Source organism: Equus caballus, chromosome 28 (assembly GCF_041296265.1).
Source record: "Equus caballus isolate H_3958 breed thoroughbred chromosome 28, TB-T2T, whole genome shotgun sequence".
Lineage (NCBI taxonomy): Eukaryota > Metazoa > Chordata > Mammalia > Perissodactyla > Equidae > Equus > Equus caballus.
In genome coordinates, this window is record NC_091711.1 from 14,340,287 (window position 1) to 14,364,806 (window position 24,520).

Sequence of the window (24,520 nt, forward strand, 5' to 3'; positions counted from 1 at the left end):
GAGTATAAGCAACAGCACTCTATTGCTAGGAAAGGTACAGGAGTGCAAAGAGAGATTTCCCCCACCTTTCTGTCACATAGGCACACCAAATCTTCGGAAAGTCGAGGGTGGAACAGGAACACTTAGACAAACCCTGTAGCATTCCAAAACTCACACAAAATACAATATAGGAACAATTCAAAAAGAGAGGAATTTTCAGCCTGTGTTGCACTAAAAATGTCACTAAAGCCCAAATCAAGCTCAACTACTAACTACTGAATCAACCCCCAAATTAAGGTCTGATAAAGAGAGGTGACCCTATTTGGACATAAATATTATTTACTTCAGTTTCTTCTTCTTTTCTTTTCTTTTTGTTCCACACCATGGTGATATTCAATCAATAATTGAAAGATATACAAAAAGAAAATAATAAACTCCCATGAAATCAGACACAGAGAAATTCAAATTGTTCAAATGTTGGAACTTTCAGGCAGAAACTTTAAAACAATTATGATTGATATATTGAAGAATTTAGTTTAAAAAAAAGTGGAGAGCATGTGTAAACAAATAGGAAATTCCAGCATAAAATTGGAAACTATAAAGAAAAGAATCCAATGGAAATGCTGGAAATAAAAATCACGATATCAGACATTAAAAATTCCCTTGACAGGCTTAGTAGCTGACTGTACACAGTAGAGAATCAGTGAACTTGAATATAGTTAATAGAAGTTATCCACACTGAAACACGAAGAGAAAAAAGGATGGCAAAATGAACAGAACGTCCAAAAGCCATAAGACAGTATCCAACAGTCTAAAATACAGATAAATTTTCCAAAAGTAATGGAAAAAACCTATATATTCGAGAAGTTCTGAGAACTCCAAGAGAGAAATAAAAGAAAAAACACAAATAGGCAAATCATAGTAAAACTTCTAAAAACCAAAGATAAGGAGAAAATCTTGAAGGCATCTTCAGGATGAAAAAGACATTATATACAGAGGAACAATGATTAAAAATTAAAGGAGAATTCTTGTCAGAAACTATGCAAGCTAGAAGACAAAAGAGTAACATATTTACTGAAAGGAGAAAAAGTCTCAATCTGAAATCCTATAATTGATGAAAATAAATTTATCCCAGATTACACAAAACAGTAAAATACCTCAAGACCTAGTATGTTCTAGAAGGGGAATAAGGTTAATTCAATAACTGAAATCAATTCATACAATTCACTAAAAAAAAAAAGAATCACATAATTTTCTCAATCAATAGCAAGTCAGAAAAATAATTTAATAAAATTCAAATCAACTCATGAAAATAGCCCCTAGCAAAGGAATAGGAAAGGATTTCCTCATTTGAAAGGGAAAAGTTATTAAAATAAGACAAAACAAAACAGAGAATCCTATAGTTATTATCCTTTTTAATAGCAAAATAATGACAGTACTCCCCCTAAGATCAGGAACAAGAAAAGGATATCCAGCCTTACCGTTTCTTCTCAACATTGTTTAGAAAGTCTGAACAAGATAAAGTCTGTTTTTACTTTCACCCTATATGATCATATACAGAGGAAGCCACTAGAACTAATAAGTGTGTACCGTAAGATTGTAGGATACAAGGTCAATATAGAAAAATCAGTCTATATACTATCAATGAAAAATTGAAAATTAAAATATTAAAACAATTTCTGAGAGAATTTTTAAAACACCTAAATAAATGGAGGGATATTCTATGTTCATGTCTTGGAAGATTCAATATCAATCTTCAATATCAATTCTCCAAAAATTGATTTATAGATTCAATGCAATCTCAATAAAACTCCAGCAGCTTGTGTGTTGTTGTTGTTGTTGTTTGTTGTTTTGTTTTGTTTTTAGAACCTAATGAATTGATTCTAAAATTTACATGGAAATGTGAAGAGCCTATAATGGACAGAACAATTTCAAAAATAAGAACAAAAATGTAAATCTTTTAAGGATTAATATGAAACTACAGTAATCAAGACTCTGTGGTATTGGAGAAAAGACAGACATAAATCATTGAAAAAGAAGATAAAGTCCAAAACAGACCCAACTATATATGATAAGTTGATTTTGGCAAAGGTATGATGGTAACTTACTTGAGAAATGAGTCTTTTCAACAAATGGAACTGGAACAAGTGCATATCCATATGAAAAAAATTGAGCATTGACACATAATGCACAAAAGTTAACCATTCATTGATTGTAGGCCTAAATGTCAGAGATAAATCTCTGAAACTTCCATAGGAAGAAATTCTTATCTCTTATATTTAGGCAGAATTTTCTTAGATTGGACCCAAAAACACAAATCATAAAAGGAAAAAATATATAAATTGGACGTCATCACAATTAAAATCATCTGCTCTTTGAAAGACACTATTAGAGTAAATGAATAGACAAGCAATGGATTGGTATAAAATATTTACAAAACACATATCTGATAATAGACTTGTCTCCTCACTATATAAAGAATTCTAAAGACTCAAAAAGACAAAAAATTCCCTTTTGATGGGCATACAGATGACCAGTAAACACAACACAGCAGGCTCAATATCATTACTTAGCAGGAAATGAAAACTACAACTCCAATAAGATACTGTGACATATCCATCAGAGTGGCTAAAATTAAAAGGATTGACAATAGCAAGTGTTGGTGAGGAGGTGGAGCAACTGGAATTCTCATACATTGTTGTTGATGACGCAAGATGATAAATAAGCCACTTTGGCAAATAGCTTGGCAATTTCTTATAAAAATTAAAGATATACTTATCAGACAACCTAAAAATCCCACTTGTAGGCATCTACTTAAAAGAATATATATTTGAATGTTCATAGCAGGTTTGTTCTTAATAGCTGAATAATCTTAATGTCTATCAACTGTCAAGTGAATAAAGAAAAGCTGTGGTATATCTACACAATGGAGTACTACTCAGTAATATAAAAGAATCCACTACTGACATGTGCAAAACCATAGAAAAATCTCAAAATAGTCATGCTAAGTGAGAGAAGCCATACTGTGTAATGCCATTTATATAAAATTCCAGAAATGTCAAAACTATCCTAACAACAGATCAATGGTAGCCAGTATGTGAACATCAGGGAGGGGTTGACTGCAACGGGGCACAGTGAAATTTTGGGCTAATGGGAATCTTCTGTATCTTGACTGTGGTACTGATTAAAAACTAATTAAGGTGTTACTTTAAAAATGTGAATTTTACTCTCTCTATAGTACACCTTAACAAAATTTTTTAAAAATAAATATATTGGATGAGTTGAACATAGTGCACTATCAGTCTTTAACATGGCTTCTTCCTAAGGGATCTTCAAAAATAATTTTGATTCTTTTTCTTTTTTTTTGTTTTGCCTTCTGGCTCTCAAGTATAACTCCCAATACCTAAGAAGCAAATCTGCTTAGCATAGGCTTGCACCTACTGTAAATAGAAAATTATTGAATGGGAGAATGAAATTAAATGTACAATTAGGAAGACAAAGCTACATTTGGTATGCAGGAATGGTTGGTAAGGGGGGGGTGGGGCACAAGTTAAGAAACCTCTGGAATATTCCTTAAATAAGTTTTTTCTCTCTAATTTCAAGTGGAAGATTAGAAATCAAAAGGCACTTTAGGTCTGGAGCCAGAGATTTTTGAGTTAGCCACATGTAGTGGAAGCTACGGGAGTTCTTGACCACTGTAAAAATGTCAGTGTGTACAGAGGGAAGCATATGGCCAAGGACTGAATTTTAGGAGATGCTCATTTGGATACAGTGGGAGAAATAAGAGAAGTATTTTGAGGCAGGGACACAGAAGTACCAAAGGCAACAGAGTGGACAGGGAAATGAAGAAAACTTAAGTCATTGGATTCAGTGATCACAGCTCCAATTATGATTTTCAAACATTCCATTGTAGTTGGAGAGTAAAAATAACTTCACAGACAAAGAAGGAAACGATGGGAGCTAAGAAATTGTAGCAGGAGGCATAATGTCGTAGTTTAAGAATTCTGTTTCTGTAGAAGAGCTATAGACCCAAACTAGAAAGGATAGTATAGTCTTGTCAATGGGTTTTAAACATAGGGGCTATTTGAAAGTAGAGAAAAAGGAGTCAATGGAAAGGAAGAGATGCTGGAGGAAAAAGGAATATCTGAAGGTTGAAGGTCCCCGAGGAGCTGGGAGAGAAAGGAGAGCAGTAATATAGGTGAAAACCAAGAGAGACGGGAAAAAGTAATCTATTAAGGTGGAAAGTAGAGAGGAGGTATTCTTGCTGCAGGCAAAGTTTAAAACATTTTATTTCAAAACCTGCTGAATAAATAGTTGAAGGTCAATGTATCAAAGTGGTACATACATGACTAGAACTTAAAAATGTTGTTCTCTTTTCTCATTACTCTCTCCCTCTCTCTATCATTCTTCTTCTCGAGGCCAGCTTCCCAGGTGATTCAAAATTGTGTTACCTTAGTGGTGTTATGACTGAAGGCTACAAGAACCTCAGAATCCTAATTACAGTTACTAAAGGATTATCACAAATCTTCGCATAACAGTGAAATGCAGGTTTACTTTTACAGATGAGAAAACTGATGCTCTGTGACAATGAAGTAACTTGTCTAAAATCAAAGCACCTATTAAAGTGATAAAACTGGGATTAAACCCTAGGGTTATTCTTAAGGCTTTATTCCTATCTCATATAACCACAGTATTTAATAAATACTCTCTCTCTTGTTCTTTCCCTCAATGAAACTAGAGTCTATTATTATCTTCTGAAGATTGCATACCCTTGTGATTAATTCCAAAGAGGAGTTTCCATGACTGTAGTTTTGACCAGCCAAAAGAAAAGCAGTGATCTTAGTTCCATTTCTGCCAATAACAAGACGTGATCATAGGCAGGTTATTTGCCTTTCTGACTCTTGATTCCTTTATTTGTAAAGTACAGGTATACAGCTGTATAGTTTGTAAGACCTATTCCAGTTCTACATTTCTATAAGCCTAAAAATGGACTGACTATGAAAGACCAATTCTATCATATGAATGAACCAAACTTTGGATTGGCTATGGGTTCATATCCTCCTTTATTCTCCACTTGCATTTTACACATAGTTGCTTTTTTAAAAGTTATACTATTTGAACTGGCTATGAAATTAAGAACAGAATGCTATTGAGGTTTATTGCTTGTACAATCTATCAAAAGCAATGTGAACTAGATTTGTGGCCTTGCAAAAATGTCATTGGTAAGGTGCTTCAGAATTCCATTTCTATTCCATCTTAAATAGTAAAAAGCAGCATAAAGACAAAAGACACAGAAATGCCAGAGACTTACACTGAATTTATTGCTGGGGAAAATTTTTCTCAAGATGTTAGGTGAAAAGTTCTGAACTCTAAATCATTTGACTCATGAATCCCTTGTTTATATAAAAATAAATCTGTTACATCCACTACAGTGGAGCAATAGAACTTCATTCCCCACTTAGCTCTCTTTCCTTCTATAACATAACATTCATAAATTTTCATCCAGGAAGCTCTTTATTTAATAGCATATATTTCCTCTAATTCAAGTCATTGTTGGCTTGGATTTCTCTCTTTCTACACTCTCTCCCTAGATGACCTTAACTATTCCCATGCCTTTAAATATTATTTACATTTTGGCATCCCTGAAATTTAAACCTCAATCCATATAAAGAACTCACACATATCAAACTAAAAAACATTCTCCTCCTTCCCTCCCTCTAAATTTTTCTCTTCCTTGTGCTTCCTGTTTTGGTAAATTTCATGAACATCTATCCAGTAGCTCAGCTCAAAACTTAGGAAGTCATTTTTAATTTTTCTTCAACATGCACATCCAATCCATCAGCAAGTCATCAATTCTGACCTCAAAATATATCTCAACCTGCTTCACTTCTCTGTTGCAACCAACCTAAACCAGACTCCCACTCTCTCTTACCCAGACTCCTAAGTAGCCTACCCTTTTACCAAGTTCTACTTGCTTTATTCTTGTCTCAGTCCACTCAATTTTTAAGAGCATCCAGTATAATATTTTTAACATATAAATCTTATAATGTAATCTCCTCACATAACACTCTACTATAACTTCTCATAGCACTTGCAATAAAATTCAAACTCCTATAAGATCCAACGTTATCTGGCTATTGCCTCTTATTCCAATCAAGCTTATTACCACTTTGCCCTTAGCTCACTAAACTTTAGTCACGTTTAATTCCTTTGTTCCTTGTTTTAGTTTCCTAAGGGTCCTGTAATAAGTTACCACAAATTTGGTAGCTTAAAACAACAGGATTGGGACTGGCCATTGGTGCAGTGGTTAGGTTTGCACATTCCACTTCTGCAGCCCAGGGTTTGCTCATTCAGATCCCGGGTGTGGACCTACCCACTGCTTGTCAAGCCATGCTGTGGCAGGCGTCCCACATATGAAGTAGAGGAAGATGGGTACAGATGTTAGCTCAGAGCCAGTCTTCCTCAGCAAAAAAGAGGAGGATTGTCAGCAGATGTTAGCTCAGAGTTAATCTTCCTCAAAAACAAACATGATTTTTCTCTCATAGCTCTGAATGCCAGAAGTCTGAAATCAAGTTTTCGGGCAATTTGTTCTTCTCTGGAAACTCTGAGGGAGAATCTGTTCCATGCCTCTCTCCTGCCTTCTGGTGTTTGTTGGCAATCCTTGCCATTCTTTGGCATCGAGGTGCATGATGCCAATTTCTGTCTACATTTTCACATGATGTTCTCTTCTGTGTCTCTCCCTGTGTCCTATCTTCTTATAAGGACACTAAGTCATTGGATTGAGAGCCTACCTTAAATCCAGGATGAGTTCATCTCAAGATCCTAAACTAATTGCATCTATAAAGACTGTTTTCCAAATAAGATCACTTTCCAAGGCTCCAGGTAGACATGAATTTTGGGGGGGACACTATTTAACCCACTACACTCCTCATGTTATTACATCTGGCCAGATCATTTGTCATCTACTCTTCCCATGGGTCATCTTCTTAGAGTCACTTCATAGGGCCGGCCCAGTGGCGCAGAGTTTAAGTTTGCACGTTCCGCTTTGGTGGCCCGGGTTCACTGATTTGGACCCCAGGTGCAGACCTATGCACTGCTAGTCAAGCCATGCTGTGGCTGGCAGGTGTCCCACATTTAAAGTGGAGGAAGATGGGCACAGATGTTAGCTCAGGGCCAGTCTTCCTCAAAAAAAGTAAAGTCACTTCTTCAAAGAGACCTTCCTTGACCTTGTCTTCCATTCTTTATAATAGTCCCCTATTGTTTCCTTCATGACACTAGCCAAACATGTATAATTTCAGTGGCATATCTTATATGCAGCATATGACACATATATATATACACTAACTATACATATATAAATATAAAAGAAAACATATAAATATAGTAATGTGTCAGTGTGTGTGCACACACACACATTGTGTGATCAGTTAAGAACACAGAACACTTCTTAATTTAAGTTCGTCATGGCAAGAAACAGCTAAACAAGTAGAGTATTTAAAAAATGGAGAAGAATTACAAAGTCACCTCAAAAATGAAAAGTACAAGATAGGCAGAAAAGAAAATGAGCAGAAACATCTGTAAATCTAAACAGGTATCAAAGATAAAACATAAGAAAATAATGGAAAGGCAAAGGGAAGACGCAGAGCAATAACCCTTGATATTATATGAGCCATTGAGAAAAAAATCTAAGTTCCTAAAAAATTAAATACAAATTTTCCATTAATTTATTAATGGGATGTTAATCTGAAATGTTAATCTCAGTGTAAGGATTACAGGATCCTCTGATAGGGTCACCAAAAAAGAACTATTTTTTTGGCTTCCAAAAAGACTAGCTTGCCAAAGGAAATGACATTTTAAAAAGGGAAAAGAAAGTAGCCTTCTCAGTCATTCCTATTAAACCCTAGCTTGACAGGAGATGACGAGAGTTAGACGTGTGTCTGTGGATACCCTGAGTGATGTGATACCTACAGGAAACCTTCACACACTTTAGCAAAACCTACATGTTCATTCTTACACTTTGGAATTACATTTAAATTCTTGGCACGTCTTAAACATTAATATAAATGAAATTTCCTTTGGAGTATTTGCAGCAATCTTTCTTACTATAATATCTTGAAAATGAAATTCCTTCATGTCCAAATAAATATTTAAAATTGTTTGAATAGCATTAAAAGATGTGAACTTAAGTTAATGTCTTGATGATTTCAGAATTACATTTCTTAAGGGCTAGAAGATGGCATTCTTCCTGTGTTTCTTATGGTGTCCAATGTCATCCAGTTTAGATAAGCAAATTAAGACTGCTATATAATCCAATCTGAAGAGTTGATTAATGCCCCCAAGGAAACTGATCTACAACTAGAACTTTAAAGGAGAAAGGAAGGAAGGAAGGCAGGAAGGAAGGGAGTCTTAGCATATGATACCAACTGTATCTTAATTCTGGTTACGTCCTCTAAAAACAATAAGGGATAAAGGCTATTTTATACTGGAAATTCTTTTTTAGGCTGAAAGATACTAAGTTCAAATATTAACAAACATAAAGTAGATAAAACATAATTGCAAGTAACAAATTCCAGACATTTATCAATATTTTAAAAGCATACTAATATAAACCCCTACCTAATTATTGCTAATAGTGGATGTATTTTGGCGATTTAGTGATAGAATTAAAATTCTTCACAGAGAAGCAAAACAAAAAGAATATTACTTTTTAAATCTTCATTCTGGTGCTGGTTATCTGTCTACATGAGTGTAACACCATTTTTGTACTTTCATCCACAACAATTTTAAATATGTACAAATACATTCATATTTACAAAAATTTTCATACCCCCAAGTATCTGAGAAGTATAATATAATACACAATTTACTTATAATAATCTATCTTGTTTCCACATTTTAAAAAATCAAACTAGGGTGAAAGTTACATTTCCTTGAAGATTTTCACTTCATTAATTTAGTATAGTTGGCCAAAAAACGTTTATGTCATCTAGTCATCAAAAGGAGTAATCACACTAAACGAATTTTGGAATTCATTTTTGTGTTGAAAATTGAACACAACTCCAGCTGTTAAATACGCAAAGATTTGAAAGAACTACTATGTTTAGTTAAATAAAAAAGAATAAAATAAAGAAGGAAGAGTGGGAGAAAATAACTTACTAAATAGAAATAAATTCAGTTATACATTTTGATAAGTGTACTGTACTTTGTAATTCTGATGTGTAAGTACGTTAATAAGTATAATCTCTATATAGTGAATGCATATGGAGAACTGACAATATTTTAAGGGAGAAATCCTCATGAGTGCACGTGGACAGGGAAAACAGTTGAGTTCCTGGCAAATATTATTTGCTGAATAAATATTTGAATAAAATAATGACAGAGTAATTAATAAGGAAGTTCACATCTATTCCTTGAATGTTAAAATTTTATCGTGAAAAATAAATCATTATAACATTAATATATAATGATATTAGATCATATGATATAAAACCATCCTTATACATAAATGCTAAATTTTTTATCATCATTTTATTGGTATTTGTGTATTATTTTTTTCCCCTACTATTTAATGTGGTGAATTACATTCATTGAATTGTAAAAGTTAAAATAATGGCGTATTTCTGGAACAAATCCAACTAAATCCTGATGTCATATGTGTAAGTATTGCTTCATTTAATTAGCTAAGATTTTAAGTTAATTTTTCACGTTTTGTTTCAAGATTTTCCTGGCCTCTTGTGGCAGACAGACCCTAAGGTGGCCCCATGTTCATCCCTTTCATAATTGCCATCCTTTGAGCATGGGCAGGACCTGTGATTTGCTTTTAACTAAATAGAAAATGCAAAAGTAATGGGATGTCATTCTCATCATTACATATGTATGTGTATATATGTATACCACACACACGTATGTGTGTAGAGGCATATATACCAACAATCACATGAGCTTGGAAGTAGACCCCGAGCTCCAGATCAAAACACAGCCTATCCTACACCTGGGTCAAAGCCAGTTAAACCCTGAGCAGAAGACCCAGCTCAGCTTTTCCCAAAGTCCTGACTACAGAAACTAAGATAATGTGTGTTGCTTTAAGCCTCTAAGGTTGTGGTAATTTGTTACACAGCACTTGAAAACTAACACACCTCGTAAAACACCTTGGGAGGTGCTTCTTCTTTTTAATTGTCTTTTAGAGCTTTTAATAGTCAGCGTAATTCCTTCCTTAAATGATTGTAGGCCTCACTGGTGAAGCCGTCTGGTCCTGGAATTTTCTTTGTGAGAAGATTCTTAAATGAAGATTCCATTTCTTTCATGTAAAGTATTATTTTCATTTTTTATTTCTTGTGTCAATTTGGCTAAGGTGTGTTTTGCTAGTAATTTTTCCATTTCAACTACAACTTAAAATTCATCAGCATAAATTGTGTTCAAAATATCATCTTACTATATTTAATTTATTGGCACCGTCTCACTTATTTTACCAACCCATCAGAGAGTTATCAGTGTTAATTTTTTTTAACAAATTAACTTTTAGTTTTGTTTATAGTCTGTATTAAATACTTCTACTCTAACTTATGCTATTAGCTTTCTTTCTATATACTTTAGGTTTTATTTGCTCTTTTTTTCCCTAGCTTCTTGAGATGAATGCTTAGATCATTATTTTTTCTAATATATACAAATGTTATAAATTTCTCTCTAAGTGGAATTTTAACTGCCCCTTACAGGTTTCAACATGTAGTATTCAATATCATTGAATTAGGAGCCAGTCCCATGGCTGAGTGGTTAAGTTCACACACTCTGTTTCAGTGGCCCAGGGTTTCACCGGTTCCGATCCTGGGTGGGACCTAGCACCATTCACCAAGCCATGCTAAGGCATCGTCCCACATAGCAGAGCCAGAAGGACCTACAACTAGAATGTACAACTAGGTACTTGGGGGATTTGGGGAGAAGAAGAAGAAGAAGAAAAAAAAAAGAAGAGTGGCAACTGGTGTTAGCTCAGGTGCCAATCTTTAAAAAAAAATCATTGAATTAAAAGGTTTTTAATTTTCATTTTGAATTCTTCTCTGACCAATGAGTTAATTAGAAGTATATGTTATACTTTTTGAAAACTTCAGTACTTTCTATTTATCATTTTTTTAATTTCATTTTTGTATTAATTTTTACCTGAATTCTGCTTTTATAGAAAAACATTTTGCAGGATTTCAATTCTTTGAAATCTGTTGACTCTTCCTGTATGACCCATATTTGGTCAATTTTGAGAAATAAAGTGCAGGGTTCTCTATATATCACTAGCTCAAGCTTTGTTTTTCACATTGTTCAACTGATCATTATCTTTACAGATTTTATCTTCTTCTTCAGTCAGGTACAGAGAGAATTATTAAAATGTTCCACCATGGTTTAGCGCTTTTTTAATTCTCCTTTTATTTCTGTTAATTTTTGTTTTCTATATTTTAAGTGTATGCTATTAGGTGCATAAAAATTTAATATCTTCCTGATATACCAATTTTCTTATTGAAGTATTTCTCTTTTTATATTTAGTAATTTTTTTTCTAAAAAACTATACTTACTGCTATTTTGTAGCTGCATAGGCATTTTTTTTAGTTAGTATTATATGGTATATCTTTTCTATAATTTTAGCTTCAGTCTTTCTTTAATCTCATATTTAAAATATCTTTTTGTAAACAACCCATAGTTCTTAAAAATTCATTCAGACAATCTTTACCTCGAATTGACCATTTTTTTCCACTTACATTTAATGCAATTATTTATATACCTTTATTTAAAAGTTAGAATAGTGATGTTGGTTGTAATGTCAAATTTTAGTCAAATTCTTGGCATTTTAAAGAATGGTGATGTAAACAAAGTGAAATTCAGTGTTTCTGGATAGGCATACCAGAAAGATTTTTTAAAATTTTTCACAGAGAGAGATGTCTGTAGAAGAAGAATAGTCATTCATGAGGATTATCCATTTTAATCTGTGATAAAGGAAAGGAAAAGTAGAGAAAATAACTAGAACTTTCCACAAAACTTCCCACTGTACTTCAATAAAAATATAAATGGTTTTGGGGCTGGCCCCGTGGCCGAGTGGTTGGGTTCACGTGCTCTGCTGCAGGTGGCCCAGTGTTTCGTTGGTTCGAATCCTGGGCGCGGACATGGCACTGCTCATCGGACCACGCTGAGGCAGCGTCCCACATGCCACAACTAGAAGGACCCACAACGAGAAATATACAACTATGTACTGGGAGGCTTTGGGGAGAAAAAGGGAAAAAAATAAAATCTTAAAAAAATATATATAAATGGTTTCTATGAGAAAAATATGAGAAAATCTGAAGAATTTGTTATGTAGCCACAAGATATTTCAGCAACTTTCACAGGACCTTGGTGAACTCTTTCAATCAAAGTTAATTTTTTAATATTTTAATGTTTCTGCTTTTCCTAGAATACTGATAATTAAATATACTTCAGTAGCTTCAAATATATTTTTGAAAAATAATTTGACAGCCTATCATAAAATCTTTAGGCATATTCCTATTATGTGGTGTTCTTGAATCAACATAGATTTTAACTAAAAGTAAGAATTCTGCTGAATCTCAACTTTAACTTATTATGAATATATAATCAGATTCCATTTTAAAGTGCCTGTTGTGATTATAATCAACGTTAGGTGAAAAAAAGGATATGCACGCAATTTCAAGCATTCACATTTTGCTGATTCATGTTTCTCTTTCTGTGTGCATTTGAAACAGATTATCTAGTTATAGCAAGTTGTTCTCCTTCCAGATAAGTGTTCCTTCACACAGACACAAGTTCCTGGGCTTGGACTCGAGGGTGAGCAAGCCTAGGTATTGACCCCTGCCCCCTCTGGAGGCCCAATGAAGGAAAGTGGAGGAACTCAAGCCAAAGAAATTTGCTGTTTCTTACGCAGCCAAGCTTTGATGAACACTAATAGTGGAAAAGGGGCAAATCGTCAGAAAACTAGCTTCTTTCTCATCTTGCCAAAGGAGATGGAGCATCACCTCACTGAGATCCCTGCAAAAGCAACAGCAGCAGCCCTGAATCTCTGCAAGTCCTGTGGCCTCAGGCTATGCTGTAGTTGCCCATCAGACCTCTCTTCTTAAAAGGCAAGTGGGGTGCAATCATGACTGCTTTCAGGAATGGCCAGGCAAGCATTGGCCAGTAGCCTAATCTCATTGAGGCGGAACAGGCGTTTAGCTGTTTAGCTACACAGGCACGTGGAGGAAATCTGGGGCTTCCTAGAAAACCATAACCCATACATGCTTTTGAAAAAGATATCTAAAAGCCAGTTGTAATTTTATATTCTAAATAACTTAGGCAATTAAATTTAAACTGAGGGACAGTAAACAAGTTGCAGCAGCCGGTTTGGATGCCAGGGAAAGACCCTTGATTTCCTTCCATCCAGAATAAAGGTTTTAATTTAATGCAAGTTAGCTCTTCAAGACCTGGTTCAACATTTACCTCTCAAAACAAGACTTCAAAAACCCAGAAAAATAAAAACCAAATCCCCAAAACACACTTACCACGATTATCTCCATACAACATAAAAGTAATTATTTTATCTATATACTTTTTTTAACACTTGTTAATCATGTTTTACAAAGAAACAATTGCTAACCAGTTAGAGTGCAAAAATCAACAGGACTCAGTTGATATCTTTTATTTTTTCTAAAGTGTCTAGAATAGTACCAAGCACACAATAGGCATTACAAATACACTTTCTAAATAAACCTTTATTTTTACTTTATATTTTTCACATTTTAATGAGCAATTATATGTGTAAAGCTGTATTTCTCCATCTTTTCAAATAAACATCCTCCAATTGTAAGTATCTTTGATGAAGAATAAAAATAGTTCTACTTCATTGTGTTAGATAAGAACAAGCTAACTAGATACAAGCTTCTTGTTTAGTCAAGAACTCGAGAGACTGAAAAATATGTCCTATTTTTTGTAGGAGGAAATACATATAAATATATGCTCATATATCTGTTATATGTTTTATATATATTTATGCATATAAACACATACATATTTACAAATAAACAAATTTAAATACAATAAAAATAAATAGAAATAGAAAGGAAGGTAGGAACCAAAGGACAAAAATGCAAATATGTACAATGTCTTTGGTTGAAATTATATTACTATTTTGGACAAAGTTATGATTGGTATTTTGGAGAGCAAAGATAGGTAAATTAAAATAATTCTTATTTAACTTTATATGATCAGAAAACAGAATATATTAATATGTATTTCAATGTTTTATTATCATTATTATTACCAAAAAAAGTATCTTTGCACTAATGTAAGTTCCTAATTTATTTTACTTATCATGTCCTTTTTCACTAACATATTGGTCTTCCCTCCAAAATTTTTCAAGTACCTTTTTAGAAATTAACAGTAAATAAGAAGTAAGACTCTCTCTCCAAGGAGGATTTGTTTCAACGCTCTGAGCTTCTCAAATACCTTGACCTATACTGGAGAAATCATTTCTAAAATGTTTCTTATCACATTAATCATCAGTGCAACAATGTGCTGAAAGATCTCAGCAACACCTCCCACAGTCAGTGTTACTCCAAACCCAACTTTCAGGTGTTAGCCCATAATTCCTCTCTTTCTTCCCTTTCGTATTTAACATAGTTTAAACTTTTAAATATAGGAAATCACATTACAGTGTGCCCTCTAATTTAAGGTTTTTGACTGTGCTGAAATATAGATGCTTAAATAGCTGTAATCAGTAATGCTTTAATGAGTGGAAATTACCTAACATGGAAATCTTGGTATCAAGTATGCTAATCATCACGTTTCTCTCATGATAAAATTCCTGCACACGAACTATCTTTTATTATTTTGGTTACATATTCATGCTACCAATATTTAAGCACCTATTCTGACAGGTTGAAAATATTAATTATAAATGAATTAATTAATTACAATGAAGTTGACTCCTTTTTTCCTATCCCCTATCTACTGGCATCCACCCACCTCCTAAGGAGGACACATCCTTTGTGGTTCACTGAATGACTGGGTTTGGGCTGATTTAAAAATAATTTACATAGACTATTGATCTTCCTTTTCCTGTGAAAATATAACATACAATCTAAGCCAGTTCTTTGCAATGATCCTACGTTATTTAACAAAGACTTTCATTTGTATAACAATTACAAGGTTGGGCATTAACAGGGAACATGCACATACCAGGCACTATTTGAAGCAATCTGTGTGTGGTAACTGATTAAATAAAACCACCTTGTGAAATTTCAGTTGTACATTATTGTTTTTCAGTAGTGTTGTAGGTGCACCCCCTCACCCTTTGTGCCCACCCCCCACCCCACTTTTCCCGTGGTAGCCACTAATCTGTTCTCTTTGTCTACATTTTTAAATTCCTCATATGAGTAGAGTCATACAGAGATTGTCCTTCTCTATCTGGCTTATTTCACTTAACATAATTCCCTCAAGATCCATCGTTGTTATTGCAAATGGGATGATCTTGTTCTTTTTTACAGCTGAGTAGTATTCCATTGTGTGTATATGTATATATATACATATACACACACCATATCTTCTTTATCCAATCATCAGTTGATGGGTACTTAGGTTGCTTCCACGTCTTGGTTATTGTAAATAACGCTGCAATGAACATTTGGGTGCATGGGACTTTTGGAATTGCTGACTTCAAGCTCTTTGGATAGATACCCAGTAGTTGGATAGTTGGATCATATGGTAATTCTATTTTTAATTTTTTGAGGAATCTCCATACTGTTTTCCATAGTGGCTGCACTGGTTTGCATTCCCACCAGCAGTGTATGAGGGTTCCTTTTTCTCCACAACTTCTCCAACGTTTGTTACTATTTGTTTTGGTTATTTTTGTCATTCTAATGGGTGTAAGGTGATATCTTAGTGTAGTTTTGATTTGCATTTCCCTGATGATCAGCGATGATGAACGTCTTTTCATGTGTCTATTGGCCATCCGTATATCTTTGGAGAAATGTCTGTTCACATCTCCTGCCCATTTTTTGATCAGTTTGTTTGATTTTTTGTTGGTGAGTTGTGTGAGTTCTTTATATATTATGGATATTAACCCTTTGTTGGATGTATGACTTGCAAATATTTTTTCCCAGTTAGTGGGTTGTTTTTTTGTTTCAATCCTGTTTTCCTTTGCCGTGAAGAAGCTCTTTAGTCTGATGAAGTCCCATTTGTTTATTCTTTCTATTGTTTCCCTTGTCTGAGAAGATATGGTGTGATTGGACTTACATTTTAAGAAATGTATCCTACTAGGTTCACTGAGGATAGCCATGTGAGAAAGGATGGTGGCTTTGATCAGGGTGGTAGTTTTGGAGGGGTAGTGAGGAATTGGTTGGATTCTGGATCAATTACGAAGATAGAACCTACAGGATGACTCTAAGGTTTTGACTTTTAGAAACAGTAGCATGAAATAGCTGCTAACCAATATAGGGAAAATTTGTGGAGAGTGACAGAGAAGATCAGAAGCTCAGTTTTTAACTTGTTACACTTTAAATTTGTAGTGGATATATAAGTCAATATGCCAAATATTTTGTTGGATACACAAGTCTGAAGTTCAGGGAGTGATCCAGTCTAGAGATGTAAATTATTCAGTTATCAGTGTCCAGATGGCACTTAAGGTGTCAAATAGGTTGGGATTATCAAGGGAATGAAGGTAGGTAAGAAAGATTGCAGGGACCACATAAATGATCCATCCAACACTGGCCTCAGTTCCTTGACGTCATCAGTTCCAATGAGTATCATTCCCTCTGTACTTTGCTGGTTTCCACCACTGCCACCTGGATCTTATTAGCACCTGGAAATGTTTTCATCCTGAAATGCTTAAATCAAGCATCCTACTCTCTCACTATAATCTTCTACCCTTCTTCCTACACCCACTACACCCGTTTTTAAAATTTATTGGCACCCTTGAATCCTCTGCTTCATCAGTCTCTTCCTATCTTCACTGCAATTCATATTCAAGTTAGACTTCATGACATTCTTACTAATACTCTCAGTTATCTTGCCCCATTGGCCTTCCATATCAATGGTGTGGCATAACAATAACCTGAAATCAAAATGGCTGTTGGTATTCTCCCCTCCCACACTTGAGCTACAGAGCACTGTTGGAGGAAAAAGAAAATACACCTTTCAGTCATTTATAACCACTACAAATTCAATGCCTATAACCACAAGTAGAGCCCTAACACTTTCCACTAACCCATCTATGGTTTACATAGTTCTTCCACAATCCATAATGGCTAGATAAGTCTTCTCCATATTCCTGAAATATCTTATCCAATCATCTCCTCTGCCACTGTCAGCTAATTAGCTCCTTTTTACTTCATGGGGAAAATAGAAGCCATTAAATAGAAACTGTATCAATTTCAAAAGACCTCCACCTATAAATACGTTTGCGTCAGCTTCCATCCTTTCTTTCTATCCTCATTTCATATTTGAAGACACATTGCTCTTTCTATATAACATTCCTGGAGTCCATTCTTTTCTGCCTCATCTAGTGCTCTATCAATTTACTTCTCTTTCCTCAGTAAATTTTCCTCCCTCTCTATGTGCTTTCCATATGTTTCAACACACTCAAATTTTCTCTCTTAAAATAATGGTCTCACAACCTCATATCCTATATTGGCTATTATCCCTTCACACTTCCTTCATAATCGAGTTCTTTTAAATTGTTTACCCACTACACCCAATTCTTATCTTCCATTTAATCTTTCAGGCCACTGAAACTTGATTCTACCTGAGCTACTTCACTAAAATTATTCTTATCTAGATTACCCTTTATCTCGTTGCTAAATTTCAGTGAGCACTCTGTTCTTTAACTCTCAACATCATGAAACTGCTACAAACCCTTTGCACCACGCTCTCTTGACCTTGGCATTTATGGTTCCACACCTTCCTGGTATTCCTTCCTTGTACCCATTTCTGTTTTGTCTTTTTTAGGCATATTCTTCCTCAGATCTTTCCCTTTCCTCTGATCTTAAATGTGTTTCTTCTTCAGGGCTTTATTCTGAACTCTCTTATCTTCTCACTCAGAATACATTTTGGGGGGATGATTTCATTAACTCCAATAGCTTCAATTAACTAGTCTACATGTTCAAATCAAGGGTTATAAATGAGATCTCACCTTTAAATTCCAAAATCCTACATGTATTCCCAACTCTGTCAGTCAAATTTAACGTCTCCAACCTGAACTCATCATCTTCGCTCCACAAATGCTCCACCTTGGGGGATTTTTGTCTTTATGTATGGTACCTTCATCCGCTCAATTGCCAAACCAGAAAGTTCAAAAGTCAGCCCTGACTTCTCAACAAGTCTCATTCTCCTCTCTCCAAACAACCACCTACTCTAGTGTTTCACTGTCTTTAATATCTCACGAATCAGCCCATTCTTCCCCATTCTCACTGTCACTCTATAGGCTCATATTAATCATTTAGTGCTTCACTCAAAATAAGATGTTGACTTTCTCCTGAGATATTGCCCTCAATTAGCTTTATGATACAATAGGGTAGACAAGAAAAAACAAAAAGTCACCATTATCATTTTCATCATATCTCCTTTTTTAAGAAACTTTTTTTTTTTTTGGAAGATAAGCCCTGAGCTAATATCTGCTGCCAATCCTCCTATTTTTGCTGAGGAAGACTGGCCCTGAGCTAACATCCGTGCCCATCTTCCTCTACTTTGTATATGGGATGCCTGCCACAGCATGGCTTGACAAGTGGTGAGCAGGTCTGCACCCAGGATCCAAACCCGGGAACCCTGAGCCACTGAAGAGGAATGTGCGAACTTAACCGCTGTGCCACCAGGCTGGCCCCTCATTATCTCTCTTTTGATTGAATATAAGATCCTTTTCACTGGTCTCCTTGCTTTAGCCTTTTCTCTAAATCACTCTCCAACCAGAGCTAAGAAAATGTTTCTACAGGAGAGAGCTGATAAGTGATATCCTGTTTAAAGACTTGAGTGGTTCCTCATGGTACTTAGTATAGAGGATAAATTCCTTCCATGAAATTTCTCATGATCTTGCCCTGGCTTAACTTGCTGCTTTCTATCTCACCACTACTTCCCACTCTCCAGCTTATTTCATACTCCAGCCACACTAAGTTATTTTCTCATTTTGTGACATACGCAGATGCTGTTTCCTCTGTAAAAATGCATGCCCCACATTCCTCAGTTGGCAAACTTCAACTCATCCTACAATTATCAAATTAGGTATTATTTCCTTCTACTTACTTTCCTTGATTCTCCAGCCCCATTTCATTCCCACCAATTGGATTATGTGATCTTCTTACTTACTTTCATCTCATGCTGTGCTTACATTATATTACAGATGGTTTTTACCAACCTGGCCACTCCACTATATTATAAGATTCTGAAATGAGAAATGGTATTGTCTTTCACTGTTTCTCCAAAACCTATGCAAATGTCTAGCACATAATATACACTCAAATATACACTGAATTCTGAATAATCCAAAGGGAGAATTAAAGTAAGTAAAATAGTAATATAATGTTCAGATTGAAAGAAATTAAATTAGATCACAATTCAGATTCACATATTTTATTCCCTTATCTTTTGAAGGAAGTAAGTAGAACATTGGCATTTTTTAAATAATCAAATTAAAATCAGTTTTGGAGACTTTTACATTTGAGACCATTTACAATTTGAAAAATATATAACCCAGTCCAAACAGCACCCACAGGAAATTGAACTTGTTTTAAATTCTGTGGAGTGTTTACCTAAATTGTTAAGAACCATCAGGAAGACCATTAAAACGAGAACAGAAAGTACAAAAATATGGAATGTACAATTCTGATTCCTCACTGGGGAAAAAATTAATAGAGCTGGAGGATGTTCAGGACAACGTGCATATCAAGGCCAAGGATATGGATTAGATGGGTCTTCATTTATTCACCACACTTTAGAAATAAAGAGAACCATTAGCGTTTGGATAAAGGAAACAGAACGGTTAAACATACTAAGTTCTAGAAGAATTAAATTTATGGATCTTATTACTCCACGATAACAAATAGAAAGACAAGGAAGGACCAGAATAGCCCCAGCAGCATTCTTGCTGTAGGTTCTGGATGAGATGATGAGGTGGACTTAATTCAAACACCCATTATCACACCGAAATATCATGAGACTTCCACATTTGATCAATGCACGTGACAGTGAAATAGGTTCAGGAATTATTTCATGTAGTCTAGGATTTGGCCCACATTGCTTGTTATTAGATTTTGTGTGTATTGATCCTTAAAAAAAATCGGAAATGATAAGAAAGTAAATAGCTAGTTAATAATCAGAACATTTCTTAAACCGAATTACAAAGGGAAACTCCCTTCATTGTGTGTGTTAGTCGACTTGGGTCTACATCACCAAACTTAACTTCTGTGGCCAAATTGAGCTACTAAATCCACCCGGAGACTTCACCCTAGCCTGCAGTCTAGGACAAACCCTGGCTCCAGGTGAGAGGCTGGCCAGCACCTCTGTGTCACTGGCTCATGAGCTCAAGATGGGACGGTAATCCCTCACACTACAGGTACCACATCAATCTGCCTGTCCACAGCTCTCCAGATACAGGTGCGGCTGTATAAGAGTGTTCATGTTTTGTTCTCCAGTTCTTCAACGTCCAAAATTCTTCTGGCCGTGGGAAGCTGAGTTGCTTAGACTTTACCCAGTCCTTCCTAAATGTTGGCTGACAATTTGATCACCTGGGGCACCCCTGATACCTTACCATTCACAATGATTTGTGGTTATTTTGTGGCTTTTTTTGGGTGGGAGGGTTGGTTTTTTTGGTGAGGAAGATTGGCCCTAAGCTAAGATCTGTAGCTGATCTTCCTCTATTTTGTAGGTAGGATGCCACCACAGCATGGCTTGATAAGTAGTGTGTTGGTCCACACCAGGAATCCAAACCTGCGAACCCCAGGCCGCCAAAGCTGAGTGTGCAAACTTAAGTACTATGCCACTGGGCCAACCCCACCATTCACAAGTTTTTCACACTTGAATATTGCTAATATTTAAAATTTAAAACACTATGGCAAAATAGTATCTAAAAAAGCACTATTTAACTCAATGATATTTTACCCTTTAGATTTTAATTATCTATTTTCTCTGCCTTTATTTTTATATGTAAATAAATGCTATGTTTTTAAACTGGAGGTTATTCTGTGATCCAGTTTTTACAAATGAAAAACACATACTGAATATAGATATCTCTGATATAATTTTTCAGACAATTTTAAGCTAACATTTAACAGATAATATTTTTCTCAATAATAGAAGAGTTTATTTCTAAGATAACCATGTTATTTAGAAAAATCTGCAAGTTCTATTTCACACAGCAACTAATTTCCAGTTTCTCAATTTAAAAACATGCTTCTTGAAATTCTTTTCAAAAGAAAACCAGTATAAAATTTCTTGAATTGCCCCATGAAAATCATGAATGAATGATTCTCTCTTTCATTAGCGTTAAAACTGAGACTACCTGAATTTTCAAAAAGAACCTACTTAACAGTTATTGTTAAAAATATTAATACATGCCATATTGCTGGAGTTCTTCTAATTTACTCTTACCACATATGCAAATTTATTTATACTGACATTTGCAAATTTGATACTTTTTATACAAGCTTGCTATTTGAAAAAATGCAAAATTTACTTTTTTACTAATGCTTCAGAAATAATACTTATTTCTACTCACAGGAAAATTTGCAGTTTTTAAATATACCACTTACATTTAAGGATGTATCTGAGATTTCTCTTATACTAGTAAAGAAATTTCTCCACAACTATGCATCCTTGTGAGAGATCATTCACTCAGCACTCTATATATTCTGTTCAATGAGTACAAATTATAGGAGCTTGAGTTGCTTACCAATGAAAATTTCATCATAGAATGGGTTTAGTAATACATTATAAACATTTATATAAAAGACACGACTTTAGAAATGGATAACAGTATTTAGATGATCTATTAGAAAGATTTTTTGGGGGATGGGGCAAGGAAGATTGGTCCTGAGCTAACATCTGTTGCCAGTCTTCCTCTTTTTACTTCAGGAAGATTGTCCCTGAAGCTAGTAACTGTGACAAGATACCTCTATTTTATATGTGGGATGCAGCCACAGCATGGCTTGATGAGCAGGGTATAGGTCCATGCCCAGGATCGAAATCTTCAAACCCTGGGCTGCTGAAGCAGAGCATGCAAACTTAACCACTATGCCACTGGACCAGCCCCACAAAGACACGTTTTAGAGAAAAGAAAAATAATATAAAATTTCAATGTATTTAGGTTAAGTGTAATTTAATCTGACTTTCAGTTTTCTAACTTGGGGAAAAATCTTACTCTTAAATTACTGAAGTAACTTTATTTTTTTTTTCTTTTAAGATTTTATTTTTTTCCTTTTTCTCCCCAAAGCCCCCCAGTACATAGTTGTATATTCTTCGTTGTGGGTTCTTCTAGTTGTGGCATGTGGGACGCTGCCTCAGCGTGGTCTGATGAGCAGTGCCATGTCCGCGCCCAGGATTCGAACCAACGAAACACTGGGCCGCCTGCAGCAGAGCGCACAAACTTAACCACTCGGCCACGGGGCCAGCCCCTGACTGAAGTAACTTTAGATACTATTACCATTTCACCTTCATACTTAGATTACTGTATATTAAGCTTTAGAACTAAAAAAATGATTTGGTTACATAGCTCCTGGTAATATGCTCTAATAGCTCTTTAACAATAGAAACACTATATTTATGTGTACTCTTAATCCCCCAGATTGCCTAAACTCTTATGTATGCTGAAATTTGCATGGTGTTTTTCACTCTAAGAAAAGTTAAAAAATGAGCACAAGCACTGAACTTCAGAAAACGTAGGTAGCCGTACAAAATACCCATTATCATGGTAGGGCATGACCAAGAGAGAACCTCTATATTCATAATATTATAAATTATATATATGTACATTATATATATGTAATATACACATGTATATATGTAAATTATATATGCAATATATATAATATATTGTATATACTTCACTTTTAGCAACCGGGAATGAAGTTGATTAAGTCTGCCTTCAGGAAACCATCTTTCCTTTCTGTGAATTTTTTCCCCTGCAAGGGGTTTCTTTCAACAACTAGGTTTTATGTCCACTTACTCCTCCATGTTTGGAAACATGCTTTCTTGAAAGGATATGATAAACTATTTTATTTTAACACATAAATAATGGATAAGAGTTTTATTGCCACTTGTAGAAGAGAAATGTTTTGTTTTGAACATGGTAAAAATCTTTTAAAACCAACTGATCTCTAATTGTAGAATTCTTTCAGGAATCAGTGGACAGGCGAGGGAAGTATTTTGAGGAAAATGGATTTACTCTTCTAATAAAAGTTAAATGCTGTGTACAAACACTATGCAAGGCAGCAGGGTGGAATTACATCACATGAGCAGTCACCTACACTGCTTTCATATAGGGCTGGCCATAAATCCTGTCCCTGTGTACTTGCTAGGCTGACTTACATTTCATTTTGTTTTATGCTGCAATGTAATAGGTCCAGGGACTAAATATAAGGAACTATCTGAAGACAATCCTTTTTCCTCAAATAAATTCAGACAATAAAAATAAAAGGAAAAGAAGGAATTAAAATATTGTATGTTGTTTAGTCTAGTTTAGGAGCAAGTTGATGAAGATTAGACAACATCATGAGACAGGAGAGAAGGACCTACAATTGACAGTTATCTTTTTAACACCTCGCTGGTGTTTTAATGTAATTATGTACTTCACCTAGATGCCTAGGTGAAGCGTAGCTAAAAATTGATAACGTTGGGTTCTGTGTGTTCCACATTAAACCTCACAGTGCCAAGTGAAAAGCAAACAGTGATAAAAATTTACGCATTGACTCTCTGCTGAAATAAATTGAATCTTATTACTTTATATCATACGCCATGAGCTCTTGTTTCTACTTCAAACATCAAACCACAGAAATGTTATTTTAATCATTTTCTGAAATAAGACATCACAGAAAGGACTAAAATGTTTCAATACTAGACTATCAAACTCTTCTTATTGTTTAAAAACGACAATCTTTTAAAACTTAAGAACATTTTCTCTAATTTTCTAGAAGCTTCCTGAGTAATGTAGGAAAGAAACAGCAATATCAAGAATCAATACTGTTGATAAAATGGGCTAATAAAATAATTTTTTTCAGTAACTAGAAAACATATTGTAACCCAAATCATACACTCACATTTAGAATGGTAACTCTCAAGTTCCAAAAGGTTTTAACTTTTGGGATAGTCCATTAACATGACATTTAGTATGTACATATTCTGATGTACGTTTATTCTTATTTGAAGAGTCAATACATGGAGATGAATTTTATGAGTTATTAAAACTTTTTAAAACACCAAATGACACCTCAAAGCAAGTTTACACTTTTGCATTGGCTAAACAATAGCTATATATTTCAAAAAGTTACCTACAAGACAAATTGTATACAAGCAACTCTCTGATGATCTGGTGTGTACA

The 24,520-nt window shown here is 34.8% G+C and overlaps 1 protein-coding gene across 35 annotated transcripts in view; it reads right to left on the bottom strand.

The window, feature by feature from the left end:
* The window catches only part of PPFIA2 (PTPRF interacting protein alpha 2), a 451,986-nt gene that overhangs the window by 350,328 nt on the left and 77,138 nt on the right, over positions 1 to 24,520 (bottom strand). The window lies entirely within an intron of this gene.